The sequence below is a fragment of the Belonocnema kinseyi genome, chromosome 7 (assembly GCF_010883055.1).
Source record: "Belonocnema kinseyi isolate 2016_QV_RU_SX_M_011 chromosome 7, B_treatae_v1, whole genome shotgun sequence".
Classification (NCBI taxonomy): domain Eukaryota; kingdom Metazoa; phylum Arthropoda; class Insecta; order Hymenoptera; family Cynipidae; genus Belonocnema; species Belonocnema kinseyi.
In genome coordinates, this window is record NC_046663.1 from 68,223,753 (window position 1) to 68,243,587 (window position 19,835).

At 30.3% G+C, this 19,835-nt stretch overlaps 1 protein-coding gene across 4 annotated transcripts in view; it reads left to right on the top strand.

Moving 5' to 3' along the window:
- Window positions 1-19,835, top strand: part of LOC117177051 (protein cordon-bleu) — a 249,412-nt gene that overhangs the window by 80,441 nt on the left and 149,136 nt on the right. Inside the window, exon 1 of one of the 4 annotated variants that reach the window (XM_033367515.1) lies at window positions 5,385-5,844. The exons of the other annotated variants lie outside the window; for them this stretch is intronic. The gene's annotated coding sequence lies outside the window, so the exon portion shown is untranslated. Of the gene's footprint in view, window positions 1-5,384; window positions 5,845-19,835 lie in introns of those variants that run through there. 4 annotated transcript variants of the gene reach the window in all.

The window sequence follows — 19,835 nt, forward strand, 5'->3', positions numbered from 1 at the left end:
GTCACACCCCTGCCCCTTTTCCCACGCGTCGTGGGGGCGGGAAGGCACCCATGTGACTGGTCAAAGAAATAATGTAATGTCACACCCCTGCCCCTTTTCCCACGCGTCGTGGAGGGACGGTTAACACTCGAAAACGAAAAGAGCATGATTTTTATGGTTTTTTTCATAAAAATCGAGGTATCACTAATTTTATGGAAAACTATCACTCGTACAAAAAAATGTAATTCACAAAAAATGTGTATTTCTGTAAGATCTACAACTTTTGTTGGAAGCATTTTGCGAGATTTTGCATATTGGCTGCGATAAACGCAAAAAATCACATTTTTTATGGTTTTTCCGCGATTCTACCATGAAAATCGCCTAGTCGCTAATTTTCACTATCATTTTCGTAATCAGCGCATCAAAATACATAAGTATGCGCAGTGTGAAGGATATCGTCACGTTCACCTTTTCGGAACTTTAACCACCCGGTTTACGCATTCCTAGAACTGATGGAATCCGCAGTTTCGTGATGGGAGGATCCACAGAGACGACTGTGCTCCGTCAAGCTTAAAAATTAGCGCGAGGGCCGCACTCTCGGAACGTTAGATTTATCAGGTTGCGTCATGCGTGCAAATCCATCATGTCCGGAACCGGCCTTTTATCGCGAATGAAGTGTATTTCGCAGGCACGAAAAAGGTCTCACAATATTTTCGTGATTTTCGTAAACAAATACGCAGTTTTTAAATTTATGAGATGGAAAACTGAATAAGGATTAAAAATTTGGGGGAAACAGACAGGTGTGAAAAAAACTGTGCATCCTGGTCACCATGATTCCAACCCTCCTAGTGATCTGAAAAAAAAAACAAAAGAAATTCTTAATCAGCAAGGATGCCGTTACAGCCCTTTATTCGGGGAACATGAAAAAATTTTTTTTGCAAAATGGCGACTGCCTAAAATCAAATTTTTTTTTCACACCTTTTCTTGAAATTCCTGAATTTTTTAAAAATAGTAAAACCCAACATTTTGATATTAAGCTGGTAGGGGCTATAAAGGATTACATAAAGGAGGTTTACACCAAAGTCTAAGCTTTGAAAATATGCACACAAAAAATCGAAGTTTTCAAAATTCTAGACCAGAATACCCCCTTAATGTAAAATTTGCAGGGAACACATGCTTTTATATTTTATCAAAATGTTATATTGGAAAACCTATCGCAGAAAACATTTTTTGAGAATCCTGTTAAATTTCACTTTTGGTCCTCATCCCCTTATCATTCTCATGCCTTCGTACAGTCTCGAAGATTAATGCTTATCACTGAATGTGGATAGAACACGATGTTGCTCTAATGTTCTGTATCACTTTATTATAGAGCTCATTTTAGAGTCACGTTAAAAATGGCATAGAATGCAGATCTAATTTATAAATATAAATATATCAGCTTTAATCAGCAATCCTCTGAAACGTTGATTTATAACGTTCAATCCTTCTGTGAAAATATTGGAACAACAGAAACTAAAGTTGAAAATATTTTTCAAGTCTGCAATTGCTACCTCATTCTTAATGAGTCAGTTGAAATATGGCAATGGCGGCTTTAAAGGCGCGTGCGTAGAAAAGGTATAGATACAATCTGCCGACCAGAGATTCCGAAGATTGCTTGTCTGAGTTGGATGACACTAGTTATAAAATTCTTAGAGTACGAATTTTTAATTTAAAAAAAAACTCAAAAAGTGTACTCTCTAGATTTTAGATGAAGAAAATTTTGCGAGAATTTATCGTAATATTACTTGATCATTCTTGAATCTTTTAAGATTTAGGAAAGTAACGTGAGACTCGACTAATTACATGGTTTGCATTATCTCAAAAAACTTATATAGTAATTAAGGTTAGAAAAGATGCTTGAAATGTCTTCTGACTAGTATTTTGGAGATTTTCGCACGGTTTCATCACGAGAGAAAGGGAACGTATGTTACATAGACTTGTGAATTGGACAAGAGCATTGTATGCTAATTATTATTAAGGTTTGTAATTTTTGACGGATAGAAAATTTCTTTTTGATTGAGATTAAAAAAATGTAGACAGCTAATATGAAAAAGAGAGTTCGTTAAAATTTCAACTAAGTGTGCTCAGGTCTCTCTTTTTTTTTCTTTTTCACTAGAAGATAGAGAAAAATTATAAAAAATATTCATATTTGAAAGTTGGAAAAAGATTATTTATGGTTACTTTTAGTAACATGAAGAAGTTCCGCATGCATGGAAATGCTTTATAATTAATTTTCAAGTTATTACTTTTATACTCTATATTAAAATCAGGAATTTTAAAGAGCGTTTTCCATAATTTGAAAATTATTAATTTAATTTTTCACGATATAGTTTCATGATTAATTGCTTAATTGCTTAATTGGATTCAATGTTTTCAAAATTTCTAATAAGAAATCATATGATTTTCAACGTTTTTAGAACGATGAAGCTATGAAAGGTTTAATTTTATATTTAAAATCCCTAAATCTTGTCAGGTGAAAATGACAGTAAATGTTTTTTGACCGAAATCTCATTTCTTGGTAATATAATTAATTCAATTACTTTGATTTTCATTTGATACTAGATGATATGATACCTCCTGATACCCTATAATTCCAATTTAAAATTATAGTTTTGAATGGGCAATTCTGATATAGTTTAATTTTTAAAGACTTGAAACTAAAGTTGTTTAGCTGCAAAAGCTTAAATTCGCCATTAATTATTTCGAAGTTTCTTAATTTTGAAATTTTCAATCAGAAACTTTACTAATTTTATGTTTACTTTGTTATGCTCGGTTTTTTAATCAGACAAAACTAATTTCAATTGCACAGTTCTTAATGTATTTTTTAGAATTATTAAATTTTTACGGGCATTAAAATTGGACTTCATCAATTTTAAAGTTTTCCAGTTTTTAAATTTCACTTTGTACAAAGTGTAGGATCTGCGCGAATACTACAATCATCTTTAAGGATTTATGACTATTTTAATATTAGTTACAAAAATGTAGGCCTTAAAATTAAGAAGCCCTTTCAAATCTGGGAAATCCTATTAAAATTCCTTCGATCTTATGGAAATACTCTTGATACCCCTTGACACATTATAAAATCACTTCAAATCTTTACAATCCATTAAAACCCAATAAAATCCGTGGAATTCCATGAAATCCAGACGGAGCCTGGTGCCGTCAGGGTACTGTTTTGGAAGGCCTAACGTCGCCAGGTCGCTTTCTTATCGCACAGAACATTTTTCTAGTCGCCATCAAAGGGGCCATTTACACAGTATTAGAATGTCTTTGGCATTAGAAATTGAATTTTAAGATAGCCTGGAACCAAGTTTATGTCAGCACTATGTTATGAAAATTTATATATGACAATGGATCATGGATTATTATGATTTAGTATTTTCCGACTTCAGTGACTCGTGCTGGTGGGATTTTCCCAAATTGTGAATTGATTCTATTGATCTAATTAATTTCAAACCACGCAGGTAGTCCATGATTAAGTCCCAGAAGCATTATCTACACAAGTATGCTTTTTTTCAAAGGGAATAAGATGATCCTTATATCTTATCGATGTGCCGGAATTTGGCTTTGGACAAAGTTATTAGTATTTGAATTTTTAAAACTGAAAACGAGATTTTCAAAAAATATTTAATATATCATAGGTATTTTTCTTTTTCTTTCGGGTTCTGATATTATTCATCGTCCTCTGTCACATTTCGTTGGAAAATTTAAAAAAGTTAAAAAATGGTTCTTGAAAATCCCACCGTTTTTTCTTTCTTTATTTTTTCTAGATTAGTCTTAATGTATAAAGTACTTTTATAATATTTACTCTTTGTCCGCTCCTTGAAAAAAAGGGAAAATTTATTTTCTGAAAACCCAAAATTCACATTTTTTGACAAACGACACAAGATACGAAAAAAATTAACAAGACAAAATTATTTATCTAAAAAAAGTTCTACAAAAATCTCTTTTTACACCTTATTCTTGTCATGTGCTATTTTTGAATTTTTGCAAAAGTATGTATAAAATACTTTGAAATTTATTTTTTCTTCACAATAAAATTTTACGTTGCCATAAAAAACAAAGCAGAACATAATTTAAAAGTTTAAACAATCTTTTAAATCAAATTTTTTCCTTTGAAGTCGACATTTTTTAATTATTCGATCTCATCATATTTTTTCTGTCTTCCTTATTTTTTCACCAAAACGTTCGTAAAACTGTTAAATTAATTCCTTAATGGTTTTTAATCAGAACACAAAATTATATTGTCAATAAAAATATAAATCTTTAAGGATATAATAAATATTTTCAAAAAAATCTGGAAAATAACGTGAGACAGAAAAAAGTGTCAAGACCGCCAGACACCTTTTTTTGGGACCGCACCATGCCATAAAATCTTTAAAATCTTTTAAATTTCCTTCAAACGTTTAAAAGCTTTGAAAATTCCTTAAATAGTTTAAATTCTTGGAAATTCTATGAATCCCCTTGAAATCTGTTGAAATCCTTTTAAATCATTGTAATTTTTTAAATGTTTTAAACTCAGTAAATGTAAAGAAAGCTTTCTAATCATAAATCTAATAATCATAATTTCGCTAAATAATAATAAATACGTTCACAAAACAAATTTAGTTGAAAATATTACGTAAGATAAAGGGGGTGGGAACAAAAAATACGGTACCCCATTGCGCTGAAGCCCATCTTCTTTTTCTAATAAAGTTCAAAGATATTTCGTTGAAACTAGTAGAAACGAACTGTTTTTTTAATGTTTAAAATGTCTTCATCTCTTATTTTTGCAGAATTTGACATTTTTACGTTCACCACCGACTTTAAAATAACGCATTAAATTTCTCTACAATATTTAGTAATCCTTTGTTAATAACTATGGATGGTACGATTTTTTTCCAAATATGAAATTGAGTCTGCCGTTTTGGAAATTTTGAGAATTTTAGGTTTCTCGGGAAATGTTTAATTGTTAAACAATTTGGCTCAAATTCGGATCAATACTTTTTGTTAATATTTCAAGAACATGGATTGGACTACTCGCTGGTCTCGCTACTATTGGTTTTTTTAAAACATTTCGCCCACTGCTTTATCTTAAAAAGTGCGCTTAATTTGAAAAATGAAACCTCAGAGTTTATGATTGAGAAAATATATTTGAACGCTATCATAAATTCAAAAGAAAAATTTGTTCCGTGCACCAGTTTATCCCAAAAAGCGCGCTCAATTTGAAAAGTGAAGGCACCAGGTGTCTCCTATCTCGAATAATACCGAACGTTCACCGGGGAAGGCCGAAGCAGTCTCCGGGAAGTCATGTGACCGACCGCGAAAACCACCGAAGCGCTCAAGCCGTTACATGTCAGTTCAGTTCAGTGCCGACAGTTCACAGGAACTGGCATGTAGACGTTTACCACGTGTCGCTGAGTACTCTCCTTCGAGTTATAATGTTTAATAACAAATATTTCCCCTGATGAATAAGTGAAAGAACAATACCATATTTCCTTTTTGATTGTTTATGTATACTCCGTCGGTAAAGTTTTTGAAATCAGGCGACTTATTCGATTCTGTTCAGTCATATGTTTCGAACGTGAGTGGAAGATACACAGAGGATTGTTTTCAAACTGTCACTTCCTGCTATCGCATTTACTTCAAGTTTAAACTTTCCAGTGGAAGGGGATTTTTATTCTCTCGATTGTTCTTTATGCCATTTGTGGCAGGTTTTTTTTGAATTTGGATGTGCGGCAGTGTAGTGACTTTTGAGAAACTATTATTTGAACAGTGAACATACATATCTGGAGGAGAGGAACATCATGATAAATAGATTGACCCCGTGGATTTAAAAATAAGGTATGCAATAAATCGAGTTAAATTCGAAAGCCTAATGTAAAAATATTCTGGTGACAGATTTTAATTACGGAAGTAACTGTTTTTTAAATACTAAACAATTATAACTCACCTTCAGATGAGTCCAATACATAGAAATTATTAGCGAAATAAATCAACAAAAGCTTTCATTTTATATAAGGTACTAACTAGTATTACGGAATTTTCCCGACAACTAACCGGTAAAGTATATAGCGCTAGGGCTTGTATTACGGAATTTTCCGCAAGGTTAGCCTCTGAACGAGGTGGAAAAAAGGGGTTAATTTATTTTACGGAAAATTCCATAACTGTAGACAGTTTGTTTACATAAATCTTTTGTTTCCGTCATCTAGTATAAATATCCAAAAACAATTAAAAACAATCTTTTAGATAATTATGATAAAAGTAATTAATTTAGACCTGAACAATTTTCTGAGCCATGGGAGAATGTCGCTAATCAGCGTCAGACAATCTAATTGTTATTATCACATGATAAGATAGGTTGTAGATAAGAAGACATGTAAACTTGTTTACATTTCTTCATCCTTAATCCTCCAAAGAACTATTTATAATATCTGCCTGCGCATATGTCGGATAAAAGCATTTTGCAATATGAATTTGCAAAACTAAAAGTTAGAATTGTCATATAATTTGTATTTACATAATGAAACTAAAACAATAATCATAAAATATCCGGAAAATACTTTAAATTTCTCTCCTCTGCCCAAAAAAGTAGTTATCGGGCATAGGTAATTATTGTTTGCTGCAAGTAGTGTGATAACAATGTCATAACTACTAAATCTTTACAAATAAAATTTATTTAAAATAATGATAGACACGTTAAAGAGAAAATAAAGTTGGAAATGGAAATCAAAAGAAATTTGTATATATAGAGAGAGTTAAACAAAAATATTTTGAAATCTTTTCGCATTTAAATTTTGGAGTTAACATTCGAAAAGATTGAAAATTTATATTCCTTTCTCAAAATCCTATCACGAATTTTTAAGCTTTGAATGACTATTGCATCTGCGCAATATTATTGCAATTAATAAAAACAGGAAATTAAACATAATTTCGACATCATTGATTTTCACTGATTTGCCAGAAAACTTCCTGGTTCAGCTAAATAGATTTTCGTCACTTTCCAAGTGACATCGATCAGTCTAAAGGTAATTTACACTACTTAGTCAGATTTATTCGGAAATGATAACAAGAAAGACTCGATAAAGTGCCCATAAAGCATTTCCGGATGAAGATTATCAGTTTATTGAATCCAATAACAAATACAAAAGTACATTATTTTATTGAGAAAAAAATGTACCTATTAATTCTTATCAGGAACGTTTTTTTGGTTCGTAATTTATCTTTCCATTTGCTTCAAAATAAACTGAAGGTTTAAAATGCAGATCTCTTCGAAAGTAAAAGAATTTTGTCACATTTTGAGCAGGAATAACCGTTAGGATGATGCGACACAAAGCGTCAAGAAGATCAAATTAGCATGTCGAAGAGTCGTTCCAATCGTTTGTCATACATTAAATATAATGCATGATGTTCATAGGCTCATAAAAAATTGTTCACGCTCGTTTATCATACCAATCCGTTATTTTATTTTAATGTATGATTTTGCAACAAGATCAATAAAGTAATAAAAGACTATATTATTAATTCGTTTCGAAAATTTACTGTAATGATAAAAGTGGTTTGCGTTGAAGTCTGAAAGACTTCATATCCTATTATAAAAAGACTAAATTGCATCGTGTTTTGTAATATAAGAGCAAAATAAAAGATATCTGAAAAGATAGTGATTTAATGAGCGCGATTTTCATCACATTTGAGCCCTTATTTTAAATTTTCTCGATATAAACGACTTTGATACTGATGCTTGCTTCCGCTTCGGTTTGTGAACTGGGTAGTATGCATACTTAATAAAATTACACGTAATGTATGCATACCATATGTGCACATATCGCAGAAATTTATCTGGTTGGAAACTTTTTGCTCTTTCAGTTGGATCTACTCAAGCACTACCATTAATTTCCATAGGCTTTCAATTTATCAGAAATTCAGACATTTTCTATATTTTGATACAGTTATTATGGTTGTGAAGAGGGTATCATTTCAAATGATTCAGAGGGGAAAATTGATGTTTATTTCAGTTGAAATAGATAAATGTCATCCCTAATTCCAAGCTTCAATTGAAAGTCTTCCTCAGATTTTGCTGCAAATTTTATAGAAAAGAAAAACAAGGATTTTTGTTCCATTTTCTTTAACGAAAGATATCTCTGCATAGTTTTATGATTTAATTTTGGATACAGAAGAATTAAAAGATTATTCATTCGGAAACATTATACATATTAATAAAACAAGAATTTAAAAATATATATGAAGTGAAATTAGAAAACAATTCACTTGAGACTTAGAAGCCGACAAAATTTTAATAATAAATAGTTAAGAATTTAAAGATAGAAATTTTGGAATGGTTTGATATTGGATAAGATACTCAATTATTTCAAATTTGGAAACTTTGAAAATTTGCAATTTATAAATTTTCAGTCTGAAACTATTCAATTTCTAATGCTTTCAGTTAATGTGATTAATATTTTTAAGAATAGCCAAAAACATTTCAAAAAATTTCAAAAATTTCTATTGTTTCAGTATTATTAGTAGTGTAAAAATGGGATAGATCCATTCAACTACGCACAGAAAAAAGTTCTTATTAAATTAAAAAAAGAACATTTTTTTACTAGGTTCTTTTGCTTCAACATAAAAATATTTTTATATTAAAAGAAAATTTATTTGAATTTAATAAATGTCGTCACGTAGTTTTTTTTTAATTTAAAAGAAATTTTTGTTTGAATGATTTGTTTGATTTAAAACAAAATTTTTTTATTAAAAAAGTTATTAGGAACAATGAAAGAAATCATTTCTTTAGAGTCAGTGATTTGAAATAATCAAATTATTTCTTTGAATCAAATGAAGATTTTCTTAATCCACATAACTAATGTGCCACGATATTGCGCAGAACAAATCACTTTGATTATTTTCCGTTACCGCGTCTTTCGGAACGCGTGTTGTCAAGTTTTTGCGAAGACTCGGAGGCGGACGGCTCACTATAGGTCAAATTGCGTTTTTCTGGTTTAAAATCTAATATAACGAGAAAGAATAGAGATAACTCAACAAATTAAAAAAAAAAAAATAAAGTTCATGTTACGTGGATTAAAGGAAAATATGTATAAGAATGCCTATATTGCTAATTGTAGGGGTTGAAGCAAGGAGTGAAGTTGAGCATGTTTAAAAAATCGATGACCTTTTACTTTTCTTTTTGCTTAATATCAAAGGGAAATGATGATATCGATACAAATTGTTTTTTAAATTGTAGTAAATGTAATGCACATGATGAAAAAAATTATTAGAATACCATCAAACCCTTAATTAGGGGTTGAAAAACGGGTATGTGGCTGAAAATAAGAAAATTCGCTAAAAAAAACATGGTAAAGGGTTTTTATGGCTGGTAAAAACGATTCTAGTAACCATTTCTTCAAAATTCTCAACTGTATGGATGATTTCTCGTTATCATCATTATTTCTAGATTTTTAGTGTTTAAAATTATTTTTCCATTGGTTAACAATACTTTCTTTTTGAATAAACATATTTTTTAATTTAATACAATTTTGAGAGAGAGCTAATTATATTATTTTGTTAATAATTTATTGGTACAACGTTGTTACAATGTTAGAATTTTGACCTTGTAACCTTAGAAATGAAAGTTACTTTAAAGTTGTAATAATGTTATAAATATGTTTAAAATGTCCAGTCTGTCATCTATTTTCTCGTTAGAACGTTTTTAAACGTTTAAAAAAACATTAAAAAAATTATAATATATATGTATTTGTTTATTATAAATTGAACTTTTTGTTTATTTCTTTACAAATATAAAACGTCTTTTGCTCTATCTGGTGCCGTTGGTGAGATATTAATAATAAATAAATAAATATTATAGTTCTATAAATGTTTATAAAAAGTTCAATAAACTTTCAGATGAACAGACTGCGGATATTTGCATTGTCTTTACAATGTTATTACAACGTTGTTACATAGTTAAAACAACTTTCATTTCCGACGTTACAATTTTTCTTAATGAATATATTTTTTAATTTCATACAGTATAGATAATATTGTATTATAATATCTATATTGTTTACATGCAAAAAAGTAAGAAAATATAAATTATTGTTAACGCATATTTCTTAAAAATAGTGAAGTCATACTTACTGTAGAATTATAAATAATCTGCTTGATTTATACTATATTCTCACACAATCTAAATTACACTAAAAAATAAATAATACTGGCTTAAAAAACGTAGAGGATAATGCAGAAATGGTTGTCGAGATAATTTTCAACCCCCACGAAAACCATTTGTAATTCTATTCTGCGATATTTCGCGTTTTCAGATTCTCGCTGTCCATTTCCATCCCTAGAAAGGATAATGATAGCGAGAAACCATCCATACAGTTGAGGATTTTGAAGAAATGGTTACTAGAATCGTTTTAACCACGATGGTATCCTAATAATTTTTTCCTTAATCTGCATTACATTTACTACAATTTAAAAAGAAATTGTATCGATATCATGATTTCCCTTTAAGATTCAGCAAAAATAAAAGCAAAAGGTCATCCATTTCTTAAACATGCTCAACTTCACACCTTACTTCAACCCCTACAGTAAGCAAAGTAGGTCCTTTTACAAGTTTTCCTTTAATCCACGTAACATGAAATTTATTTATTTTTTCAAATCTTTTGAGTTATCTCTATTATTTCTTGTTATGTTAGATTTTAAACCAGAAAAATGCAATTTGACCTATAGTGCGGCTCTTAGTAATAATTTAAATCACTAAAATGCGAGTGTGATAAAGAAGTGCGCGACATCCTTGCATCATAGGGATTTGGAGAAAGCATAGCAGCCTTCTACCGTGTAAATACATAGTTTTATACAGCACAACCAAACTTCGCTTTTATGTACATTTTTGTTACTTATGTGCACATTTCTTCACAATGAATATTTTTACCTTAAATTTTCGTGAAGAATTGTAAATTAGGAAAGAATAAAATTCATTAACACACAAAAAGTATTAAAATAAACTTTTTTCCTCTGGTGAACAAATAGACCATTCAAGTTTCTTGGAACTCGAGCTGATTTATTTATAATTCATTATTGGATTCAAAGAAAATGCATATTTATTTGAACCTAACCTGATCTCCGTTTTCAACCAAAACGGTTATTTCATTTAAAGAAATGTAACGGTCAAATAAAAAATTATATTTCTTTAATTTAAAGAAATTTCGTAAATTTTAGTTACTTTAGTATCTTAAATGTGTCGGAATTTTCCGAACATTTCTAACAGTGTATATCAACTACCCTCAGACTGTACTTTGCAAGGCCAAGAATAAAATCTGATTACAAATTCCATCGCAGGCAAAATAGAAATGAGAGAGCGATAGCTCGGCATGATGATTGGAAAAACGAAACCAACCTCTCGAGCTAACGCGCACGATAGAGTCTCCAAGAACACTAGCGTAATCTCATAAGAAACCGCGGAAGTTGATTAAGGCGACTCTAATTAAAGGTTTACGGTCGATTCGGTCCCTTGCCTCTGCGGCAAACTCTGCGAGGACGTTTCGAATGCCAAGGATTCGTTTCAGAAGACGTTACAGAGCCCAGTGCAATCTTCTTTATAACGTACTCACGCTGATGCACATATAAGAATAAACAAACCAAGAGCTGATTAACACGAATGTAATTCACGGTCGACGGACTCTATGGCTCTATAAGTTTTATAAGCACAGAAATCAGAGCGTGTTCTTTTAAAATTAGAGGTTCCTTAGAGTTACCGTTCTTTCAACTTAATGAAATTGACGAGATATGAGCATCTCTCGGAATAATGAGGAATTATTTTTTAAACTATTGCAAGCAAATTAAATTAAGTTTCTGCTAATCGTTCATTACCTTAAAAAGTTCCAAAATTAACAAAAAAGTTTTTAATATGTAATTTCTCTTTTCGGCAGATATTTGTACAATTTGAAATTGCAATTCAATTTCAATTATTTTTCGGTAAGAGTTAAAACATATAAAGCATACAAGTATATGCTTTCTAATGTGATACTTTCTAGCTTTTCTCCGTATTTGACATGTAATATATGAATAAAAATAAGATGTCATGCATAGATGGTGTAAGTCTATAATTATTGATTAATGGGACAAATAAAAAATGACACTAACCACATGTTCATAACGTCTACGTGTGTAAAAGTCTTGTCTTCGCTGTAAAGCAAGACGAAACAACGTCGCACAGTACATGCTACTTATGCAAGTGTATGTTACTGGACAGGGTACTTAAGTTACTCTATGTTTAGTACTAGCTGCGATCTGCATAGGATTCCACAGTAAATAACATACCGCGGCGATGTATCGGAAATCGTCGGCGATATTTGCGACAGAACCAGGCTAGATAACTGTAAAATGCGAACAAGATCGAGTCGCAGAGGGCACCTGTTTTCCACCTCGGTCATCGATGCCCGGAAAGGATGCGAGAATCGATTCTGCCTGTCTTTCACTGGTTTATGCAGTGCAAGATCACTCGTTGAAGTACCTTGTTTTATATCAGTTTCGTAGTCTATTTGAATCTATGATTTCAAATCCAGGCCTCACAGACCGGCCTCTTATCCCCTATTCTACCCAATGTTCAGTTGAGGTCCCTAAAATACTCTATTTTCAAGATTTGGTCCCTATGATGTTCATTTTTTGGAACAATACCAAAGAGAAGATCAGGAAATATCATATAATTTCACCATATTACATAATATTTTAGTGGATTATAAAGAATTTATTTGCGAGAAGTGAGGTATTTTCTAGAATTTCGAAGAGCTGTTAAATATTTTAGATTCCATGAGATTGTTATCATTGGGTTTTAAAGATTTCAATAGATTTTTAAATATTTTTATAATTTCTTTTGAATTTGCCCTGATTTTTTATTAATCTATACTGAATTTTTTAAATGCTTTTGAATTCTTGTAAATTCATGTAATTTTACTCAATTCAATTAATTTTTTTTATTGATGTTGAATTCTCTAGCTTGTTTCTTAATTTAGTTAGATTTTTTAAAATGAAATTCATGAAATTCTTCTCGTTTCCTTTAATTTCCTCTGAATTAACTCAAATTTCACTGAAAGAAATGGATTTCTGCAATTTCAAACAATGTTTCTAAATCGTTTTGAATTCTTTTGAATTGTTTTGTAGTCATTAGTAACTTTTTATTTAGAAATTAGTAGGATTAGAAAATATTTGAAATTATTTTTTGGTTTTCGCCCTAAATTCTCATTAATTTAACCTGAATTCTTTTAAATTATTCGGCATTCTCTTGAATTTTGTTAAATTTCTCAGACATCAAATCAAATTCTTTTGAATTCCCGTGAAATTTTCTAAGTTCATTTGAATGTTACTACATTTTCTGAAGTTTTTTTATATTTTTAAATTGTTTTTAAATCATTTGCATTTTTCTAATTCACCTTGAATGATGAATTTTATCTAATTCTTCTCGTTTGCCTGAAGTTCCTCTAAATCGCTTTTCACATTTTACATTTGATTAAGAGAGCGAACATAACTGAAGTTCAAAATGAGTTATAAGAAAATGTCCTGAAACAAAATGAAATATCTAGTTTTCTGTGTAAATTTGTTTTATAATTGCTAGAATTACAAAAGTATGCATTGGAATTTCATAAAAACCATCAGAATAGTTTGCTTTAAGTTTAGTCTGCATGATTACTGAATATGTTATTGATGCACATTTTCATAAAGATATCAGTAAAAAAACCTTAAGACTGCTTTCAAAGTTTTTATTTTTGGCGACGACTATCATTGAATTTCTATTAATTAATCTACGTCAAATATTTATGAAAGAATTAAGTTCTTAACTAAAATGTTGTTAATTTAATTCAGATTTTTAATATTTTAATTTTATTTTCAGGCATATTCCGAGAGTCGTGAAATTAACATAAAATACACCCGTCTCTCGGTTTAGTAATGTAGCTGAAGTTCCGAACGTTCAAATGAACTAAATATTTTTTCCCTTTTTTATTTTATCCATCAATATTGTTCCAAATGCATTTTAAAATGTGCATTATAATTCTGTTTCAATAATAAATGAATTCCAACGTAAATTAACAAACATTTTAGACCTTTTTATAGTTTATATAATTATCAGTACAAATTTTCGTTCATTTGAACGTTTGGAACTTCAGGTACATGGTTTAGTAACAGTGTCGGGGGTTGCCTCGCAATGCGCGTTTCCGCTACGCTGTTGTTGTTTTTCAGGCAAGAGTAATATGAAAACAAACATTTGTATAAACAATTTAGATAAATTAAGTAAGTAGTAAGTATAATATTTTTCAAGCATACACATTACCCAAGCGGAAATATTATATATAGTTTATATATAGTGTGGAGTTTTATATAGAATATTCATTTGTTTTATACATTTTTTTGTATAAAACAAATGAATATTGTATATAAAACTTCACACTATATATAAACTATATATAATTTTTCCGCCTGGGTATAAACCATAAAAAACTAGACAAATTTTGTTTGAATTAGTAATAAAAAATTATTTCATGAATAAAGCATTTCGGCATATATAAACCATTGTTTTTGAGGAAAGTGAAAATTTGCATCCAATTTCAATTTTGCAGGTACAAGAGAAAATGAAAATGCCTTTTCCAGTGGTGAGGAAACCAATCGTAAAAGGAGGTATTTAATTCAATGACTCGAGTGCAGTTGATTCAAATCATTTCACGACTGAATTCGCGCAGGTGTGTGGAGGAAAATGCAGGCGATTGTACCACATTTTTATGCGATTTCTGTTTCGTAATTTCTCCTGATGGTGCCGATATAAGTGTGTGTAATAATATTTATTTAACGTAAAATACGCAACACTCTAGTTGCAATATTCATGAGAGAGGCAAATGGCTATATCCATTTTCTTCATAATATATATATATATTATATGCTCTCTTGAATTATTTACGTTACGTTTCTGATTTTAACTATTCTGAAAAGTGAGAAGTAGTTCTTATTTTTATTATTTTTGCGTAGAAGCAGACTGTTAAACGGATTAGAAAAAAAGTCCTGACAGAGAATCCGTGCTTTTTTCATAGAAAAGAATGCGAGCATTTAAGAAGCCATAGTTTCTTGCACAGTCAGCATTAGGAAATTCAATATATGAAGATCAGTATCTTTTGGAGTGGAAACAGTATATCAGGTCAATTAAAATATGAAGACACATTAAAAAAATTATATATTTAAATGTATTTATAATAATAGAAGAAAGTTTTTTGATTTACAAAAAAATTCACCCTTCGACATTTTGTTTGGATCCATATACTACTCCTAGTAATAAATTACTATCTAACTTGGAATACGATAAAGTGTTCAATTATTATCGAGAATAGAGAATTTCCAAAAATCCACTTACATTACGTGCACAGAAAAAAGAAAGGGGAAAAATTAATTCAGGTAAAAGTGCTGATGGTAATGTTGGCAAAAAATGACGATCCGCAAGAGTAAAATAAAGGTTTACAATTTCTTTTATTTTACATTTACCGATATTTATTTTTTGCATACCTAAATTAATTCCAGCATTTTTACCTGAATAACTTTTTACCAGTTGGATCCGGTGTAATGTTATGAGTTTGCATTCATATACCCCGCGCTTGATTCCTGTTACTAGCATTTTTTCCAATTTCTTTTTTTATTTAGCATTCTTTAATTGCAATTGTAAATTAATTTTATTAAAATCAAGGAAAAATATTCGTTTGTAAACATTTTTTTCACATAAAAAATGTCGCTTGCATATTTTTATTAGAAATTTAACGGTAAACTTTTCAAAAAAAAAACAAGATCATTTTAGAATTGTGTTCTAAAAGTTATTTGGTTTCGAACCACTGTGCCTCTCGGTGCGCATGAATAATTAAGCATGAAAAGTATCGTTTTAAGCGAAAAATTCAATGAACATCTTTCTTTTTTTTATTTAGTTGAACCCCTTCTTGAATTTTTTCTTTTTGATTGCATTTAAAAGACTTATAAATTAAACGCTGTACCTGCAAAAATCATTAAAATTTAATATGTGGTAATTTTATGAATGTTTAAGATTTTGGAAAACCATTTATACTGTAAACTTCAATCACTTAATCCTAAAGTTTAGCCAAGTTTCATCAAATACATTTTTTATTATAAAATTTTTATTTTCCAACAAAAGTAAACAATAGTAAACTCTAGTAAATTAAATTAATTTTGAATCTAAAATCAAACCTTTAATGATGTCCTTGAAAGTAGAGGTTTCTCGGCAGTTTAGTTAAGTAAGCTTCTGTATATAATTATATTGTGAATTAATTTAAGTGCAAAGCGCGAGGCCATGATAATAATGCTGAAAAATAATAATAATGAGAAAAAATGGTTAAAAACAAATATTTTGGATTGATTTAAATAATTTTAATTGCCAATGTAAATGTAGAAAATGGAATTAAAAATGTGTACAAAAAATGCCGACAGCAGGGATTGAGCTCGAACTTTTCGGTTGCAGACTCTAAGTGCTGTCGCCTGGTTAAACCGGGAATGGATTTTTTTAAAGACATTTTTCTCGAGAATGGCTGAAAAGCGTTTCTTATTATTTTAACATACTACATGTTTGGTAATTATCTACTAATGGAAGGAGCATTAATACAAACATAAGTCCGAAGGGTGCATGTAAGTTGCTCCTCGTTATATTAATGAATTCTAAATTGAAGTCTTTCACAATCAATTAGACTGGACTTTATTCCACTAAAAAATAGAATTATTTATTATGTAAATGTAAATCTCGTATTCTATGTATCAACGTAAAATCCGTCATGCATATGCATCGGACTATGAATTACGTTAATTTAAAGAGAAATCCATCATTCTGTACAAGGATGCCAGTTACAAATCACTTAACGACTTTTGAACAATTATTCAGGAAAATCATTGACTACACTAAACGGGCATTAAGAAGAAACTCGACAGCTTTGTTGACGTCGTTAAAAATGCAACGAAATTCAATTTTTTTCTTCCGCTCTTAAATGATTCAAGAGTACGGTCTTTAAGAAAAATTGCCTTGAAAATTATGCAGAATATTTACATTTTAACGATGCAATTTAAAACTATGTTTTCCTGCATATATTAAAATATAAGTAGTAAATTTAAAAATACTAGAACAGTGAATTTAGTTTAACTATTTTTTAGAAATTATAAATCGATTAAATAATCAATCATACAAAAATTAATGCTATCAATTCTCCCGAGAATAAAAACGTCGATGAGAAGAAAAAGGAATTAATTTCAATAATTTTCATATGATTTTGCATTTATGGACTAAAGTGCGAATGATAAAAGAAAGATTGACGAAATCAGATTGTTGATGGTAATGCGAGAAAGATAAAGAAAGTATGGGAGAAAGTACTATACGTACGCGAGAGTAAGAAAAAAGTTGATTTTCTGTAATAGAATTCAAGATTATTTATGAGCACTGTGAAAAGTAATATGAAGAAATAGAAGGAGTCTTACGAGTTTAATCTCGGTTGAAGATACATCGCGATTAAGACTTAAGAGGCCTATCATTACTGGCATAACTACGGCATTATAAAATTCTATCTCTTATCTCTTTCTCTTTATTTTTTAATCTTCCTTGTTCCTCTCAAGACTCACGCGTGTTCCGGGAAGAAGAGCAGCAATTAAATGACTTCTTAGCTAATTATCGGCCTAATGAGAATTCAATTTATTCCGTTTGTCGATTCACTAGCACTCCCACAATTACCGAGGCACGACACAAGAGAGGAAAACAAGAAAAGATTATACTTTGTTTGAGGAAAATTAACCTGGTAAAGAAAAATATAATCTTTTCATGAAACACTAATATAATAAAACTCGTTTTATGCGTTAATTAATTATAAATCTTTTATGAAACTCAGCATTTCCCGTGTTGGAAATGCAATTTTGGGACCCTGGCGCTAAACAGCAAAAGTGGTCGATTCCACGATCGATGATGTGTCCGTGCGTTAAAATATACTTTTCCACACTAGTGACGGGAAAGCTGGGAATTTGTAGACTTTTAACCTTCATTTTTGGTTTACTGTACTTTGCGTAATAGAATTCAAACCATTGTCACGCACTTTTTGATGTTGTTACAACGGTTTCGATTAGTAACGCAGTGGGTATCGAGCGTGTTGAAATGCTGCAAGCACAATCACATAAATAAACACAACTTGAAAATGAAAGTGCAAGAATGCGAGGCTGTGAACGCATTTTTTTTAACTACACAATCAAAAGAAATCAAAATGTCCGAAACGAATTTGAGTGATTACGAATATTTAGATTGTCTGACGCCTCAAGAAATCCTTGATTTGGCTGCCGCTGCCATGACAAGGAGACAATACATATTTTCGTGGTTGCATCAATCGATCGTAATATTGCAAGTGTATGCTGTAAAGTTTTAAACAGGCCCGCGCTTTTCGATAGATGCGCGATTGCAGTGGTGGGAGAACGTGGATATCTCTGACATGTGCAGTAGTGATTCTTATGTCTTTTTAGGTTATGTAGTCCTATGTGTCAACTTAAAAATACACAGAAATCACTACTGCGCATGCCAGAGATGTCCGCGTTATTCCAGCACTGCGCAGTTGAAAATGCCGGATATCCAGCATAACCTTAAAAAATGGCATATCGCATGTGGATTATCTTCCTGTCAAGAATTACTTATCTGTATTGTTTTAGTTTCTTTATTTCATTTTTTCCAGTGCATTATTATTCAATCTATATTATAAAGTAAAAGATGTATCATTAACCTGTAAAATCTCCGATGCGAGTCGAAGCATACAATGAGTTCTGTATAAAAAGTTTCTATCAGAACTAATACTTAAGGTTCCTTTGGAACAATTTATTATTTTGGTTTGTATTTCAGCAAAAGAGGCTCCTTTCTGTTGTACTAGCACCCTTAGAACCAAAACCCGGTTCTAAGAGAACTCCTGTTTTTTTTTTCTTTGGGAAAAATGGAACTTATAATCGATCTTCTTGAAGGAATATGAACAAATAATAATAATAATAATAATAATAATCTATATGAGCAATCATAGCGATCTTGAGATTAACTTTCTTATCACAGGTGTTACTGTAATGTTTGACGTGAAAGATAAATTAGTCTTTTTCTCGTGATTCATCGTCATTCCGTATTCTCTGGATTTAGACTTTTCCCGTTGGGCAGTAGTTCAAATTTGTAATATTATGCGTTCGCTATTATTCCGATTTTTGACACTTAGATATCTATAAGGTCGAATTTGGTTTCACATTTTTACAGTAAAAATAATTTTAAAATGTAATCCAGTTTCAACTTTTTACTTTGTCATATTCGGCCAAAATAATTACTAATGCTTATAATATATATTTTCTTGATCGGATTTAATTTCGTGAAAAGCTGCAAGAATGAGGTATAATTTTTTATGGACAACTATAAAAAATGAGAAATAAACAAAATCTATAAAAGGTACCATTTCCTTGCTCCTTTTTTTTTGTAAAGTGGTCAATGATTCGATTATTTGGTTTGAAATTAAACTATTTTGTTTAAAGTTTGTTTTTTTCTATTATTTGAAATTAATCGTTTTAAGTTGAAACCTTAACTAGTAAATTTTTTATTGATAATTCATATTTTTTGGTTAGAAATTAAACTACTTGGTCGAAAGTTGAACTACTTTTTTGCATATTTATTGTATTGTTTAAAAATATATCTATGTGTTTGAAAATTCGTTCTTTGTCAGTTGAAAATTATTTTTCTTTTTGGAAAATTTAATTAATTAATTATTAGCTAAAAATTTTTTTTTTTGTCGGTTGTAGATGTAACTATTTGGTTGAAA